This window comes from Felis catus, chromosome B2, assembly GCF_018350175.1.
Source record: "Felis catus isolate Fca126 chromosome B2, F.catus_Fca126_mat1.0, whole genome shotgun sequence".
In the NCBI taxonomy this organism is placed as follows: domain Eukaryota; kingdom Metazoa; phylum Chordata; class Mammalia; order Carnivora; family Felidae; genus Felis; species Felis catus.
The window spans coordinates 38,526,064-38,530,551 of NC_058372.1; the positions used below are offsets into that span (position 1 = coordinate 38,526,064).

The window sequence follows — 4,488 nt, forward strand, 5'->3', positions numbered from 1 at the left end:
AAAATGGCTGGAGTAGGAGAAAGACTCTACAGACCAGGGACACTGAATGTTTCTGGCTCTTTCCCTGGCTATGGTGAGGAAAAGGACTTTCCAATGTCAATGCTTTTCCATTGGCCACTGGAACCCGGTCATATTCGTGTTTTACATCTGAGCCATAAAAACCAGCAAATTACCTGTTGGGTTGTTTTAGGAGGGATTCTTGCTTGCTGATGACATTTCCCCTGGTGATATGCACCAATTGGAATTCTCCAGGGTGATTGCTATTATCACATCATCAGTAGTTTATCTTGGGAGCATTGGGGCTTTGCTGTTTGAATAACCAAGCCCGGGAGCCTGTGCCATGGGGGGAAATGTTTAGTCTGATGAAGAGAACCCTGTGAGTCCAGCATCTTCTCGAGACCACGGCTTCTGGCCAGAGCTTATTTAAGAGAGCAGAAGTAAAAAGGTACAAGAGGAACATTTGCTTGTTTAATTGGCCATAGATTTTCCTGGCAATAATTTGCAGCAAGATAAGGGACCTCGTCAAGGTCATGTGTCTGGGCACGGCTGGGTGAGGAAAAGGACTAAGGAAAATCTGGGTGGTTGCCTTTTTAAATGAGTTTGCTGATTTTCCTAGGACTCATCCATCAGCTGATGAATGTCTACCATTTAACTAAGAGTTCCTGCCCAACTGGCCTAGCTCTCAGCCTGGACCAGCGGTGTCTGGGTGAAGGCAAAGACGGAGGACCTGTCCTGCGGTCACGAGTACCAAAGGCATTGGATCTACACCCCCAAGGCCAGGAACCTGCCCCAAGGTCAGTGGTTCACTACTCATCTTGGAGATAGAACCAGCCACTTCTGGGAAGCAGGATGGACAGCTGTGCACGTCCTGGCTTATATAGGCCCAGGCTGGTTCTCTGGCCGGGCCCACACTCTAGTCCCAGCCTTCTGGTCTGCTGGAGCAGAGCCTGTGATTCCCCAAGCTTGACCCAACACTGGTTTTATAGAGTGGACCATGTGCTCCCTTTCTCAGACGAAGGGGAGGCCCATAATAGCATCCACGTCTCTGTACTCTGTTGTGAGCATCCCTGCCTTATTATATTGTTCAGCATCGCTGTGAGCTACTGCGGTCCTCCCTTCCCACATAGACAGCTCTACGAAGCCATGGCCAGCACTTGAACTGAGGTTTAGCACCGGACTCAACACTCACAAATGCTCAGGAAGTATTGCAATGAATGAATGAGTGAAACGACTTGCCCAAAGACATATAGTTGGTACTCGCGGAGCTAGGACACTGAGGTTGAATCCAGTTTAGTGATTCTTCTACTCCTCCACCCTGTCTACCAAGAGGTAGCGCAGAGCGGTTAGGCACACAAGCATGTGGCCCCCGACTGCTGGAGTCTGGGGCCTGGTTTATTGTCTAGCTGCTAGGCGGCCACAGAGGCGTGCCTCTCAGATTCCCCTTCAGGAAGGAATTTGCTGCTCAGCGGCCAGGAGGGCAGTTAGCAGACAGCGTCTGGCTACAGCACCTCAGCTCTGGAGCCTGGGCCAGTTCCTCCCAGTCAGCCCCAGCCAATGACCATGGCAGGGGGCTGGGCTGGCCACTTCCGCCCAGAGCCGCACGCCTCTGGCAGGGGGTCTGTTCCAGAGCTCTGCACTGGGCTGGCTGAGACCCTGTCATGGTGCCCGGTGGTTTTCCAGCCTGAAGGTTCTTTCTCCCTCCCCCTTTTATATTTCTCATTGGCATTACTGTTTAAATTTTTTTTTTTTAATTTTTTTTTGCAACGTTTATTTATTTTTGGGACAGAGAGAGACAGAGCATGAACGGGGGAGGGGCAGAGAGAGAGGGAGACACAGAATCGGAAACAGCCTCCAGGCTCTGAGCCATCAGCCCAGAGCCTGACGCGGGGCTTGAACTCACGGACCGTGAGATCGTGACCTGGCTGAAGTCGGATGCGTAACCGACTGCGCCACCCAGGCGCCCCTAAATTTTTTTTTTTAACATTTTTGAGAGAGAGAAAGACAGGGCATGAGTGGGGGAGGAGCAGAGAGAGAGAGGGAGACACAGAATCCGAAGCAGGCTCCAGGCTCACGAGCCGTCAGCACAGAGCCGGACGCGGGGCTCGATCCCACCAACCGTGAGATCATGACCTGAGCCGAAGTCGGGCACTTAACCCACCGAGTCACAGGCATTTACTTCTAATAAATCTCAATAGATCTTAGTGTCTGCTTCCCAGAGGACCCAGCTGACACAAGCCATGTGACCTGGGACAAGTTACCTCTCCAGCCTTCGCTTTTCTCATTACGGCCTGCCTCACAGGGTGGTTGTGAGGGGTCGCCGAATCCACGCGGCGCCTGGCCCAGGTTAGCACTCCATACACGCGAGCCAGTGCTATGACTCAGAAATCCCGCTTGGCCTGTGGATTTCAGTTGCAGGCATCCCGCACCTGGGTACAGGAACCGCAGCAAGATGTAGCCCTTGGACTGGTTCACACACACCTCTGAAGTAAAGTTATAGAGACGCCAACTCTAGTCCCTGTTCCTGGACGGCAACGCAGGAGGCTGAGAGGGCAAGGGCTGGGGGCCGGGACTGAGCAGAGACTGTCTCTCTCCTGGGGAGTCAGGTTCTGAACATCCAAGGCTGAGCCTGAATACCCCCGACCCCCGACGTCCTGCTCAAGGCCCGCTTCCCCCTGTGAAAATTTGTGAAGAAGGTGAGAGCCACACTTGGTGCCTCCTTCAGTCCCATTTGCCTCTCCCGTACACCCTTGACCACTTCCCTACCTCAACCTCCCTCCTCAACTGCCCTGGATGACCCTTGCAGCTAAGACATTGGCGCATTTAAGAACCAGAGAGCTCTTCTTTTTTCTTTTTCTTTCTTTTTTTTTTTTTATTTAAAAAAAAAAATTTTTTTTTTTAACGTTTATTTATTTTTGGGACAGAGAGAGACAGAGCATGAACGGGGGAGGGGCAGAGAGAGAGGGAGACACAGAATCGGAAACAGGCTCCAGGCTCCGAGCCATCAGCCCAGAGCCTGACGCGGGGCTCGAACTCCCGGACCGCGAGATCGTGACCTGGCTGAAGTCGCTTAACCGACTGCGCCTCCCAGGCGCCCCTTTCTTTTTCTTTTTTTAGTTTATTTATTTATTTATTTAGAGTCCAAGTATGAGCGTGTGAGCAGGGGAGGGGCAGAGAGAGAGAGAGGGACAGAGAGAATCCCAAGCAGGCTCCTCCAGGCTTGATCCCACAGCTTGAGATCACGCCTTGAGCCAAACTCAAGAGTCAGATGCTTAGGGGCGCCTGGGTGGCTCAGCTGGTTAAGCGTTGACTTCAGCTCAGGTCATGATCTCATGGTTCATGAGTTCGAGTCCTGAATGGGGCTCTCTGCTCTCAGCACAGAGCCCGCTTTGGATCCTCTGTGCCCTTCTTTCTCTGCCCCGCCCCTGCTTTCATTCTCTCTGTCTCTCTCAAAATAAATAAATAAACTTAAAAAAAAAAAAAGAGTCAGAAGCTTAAAGGATGGAGCCACCCAGGCGTCCCAAGAACCAGAGAGTTCTAACCCCAGGTCTGCCTCAGCGGCAAGCCACACCCTCTGTCTGGGAGCAGGCTCTAGTCTGCTGGGATCAATTTCTGCCTGTGTAAGGAAAGGTGTGGAGGTGGACAAGGGGCGATTCCCCTCTGGCTCTGCCATTCTGTGTCAAGGGTCTGCAAACTCTTTCTCTGAAGGTCAAGACAACAAAGATTTTACGTTTTTCAAGTCAGAAGGTCTCTGCCACAGCACTCTGCCATTGTGTCACAAAAGCAGACAATAGGCCAAAAAAGAAAAAAAAAAGTGTGGCTGTCCTCCAAGAACGCAATCTACGAACACATGTCCTTTGGCTCAAGGGCCCATAATTGGCTGACTCCCGTTCTATGTGACAAATATGACGATGCTCCCTGGGGAAACTGATTCCATCACCTGGAGAATAGTGATATTGGGGAGGGAAGTGGAGGGAACAAACAACAAATTTGGGTCAATGAGCTGTGAGATGTTGGCCGGGGCTTCTCCAAAGCTGCTTTTCTTTTGCAGGGCCTCTCAGGAAGGAGCTGTGTCCAGAGGGTAGTATAGCCACTGTTGCGGTGGTGGCGGGGAGGGGACCAGAAGAATTTTCAGAAGACTGACCCAGTACAGCAGAGCCAGGAGAACCAGAAAGAAGTGGTCTCAGGGACCTGAGGACAATGGGGACCCCTGGAACAAACCATGCCTGAAGCTGGCAAGACTCTCTTTGAACTTTTTAATAATTGGTTCATTCAATGATGTTACCTTAGACCAAGCTAAGTGCTCTATCATTTACAATCAAAAGAAGTTTAACTGATGCAATCAGGGAACTCAGAAAAGGAGGGAATGCCACCCTCCCCTATTAGGTCACCAAGCAGCCCGTCTATCCCCACACCCACAAACTCAACGGGGAAAGGAGGAAGTAGGGACTTATTTGCAACAGGAACCAGAATAAACCCCCTGGTGCTCAG

At 51.4% G+C, this 4,488-nt stretch overlaps 1 long non-coding RNA gene across 1 annotated transcript; it reads left to right on the forward strand.

Moving 5' to 3' along the window:
• Nucleotides 1–292: 292 nt before the first annotated feature.
• Nucleotides 293–4,232, forward strand: LOC109500154. Its single transcript, XR_002157788.3, has 3 exons — nucleotides 293–445; nucleotides 617–794; nucleotides 4,049–4,232. It is a non-coding gene; the product is annotated as an uncharacterized LOC109500154 (long non-coding RNA).
• Nucleotides 4,233–4,488: the final 256 nt, after the last annotated feature.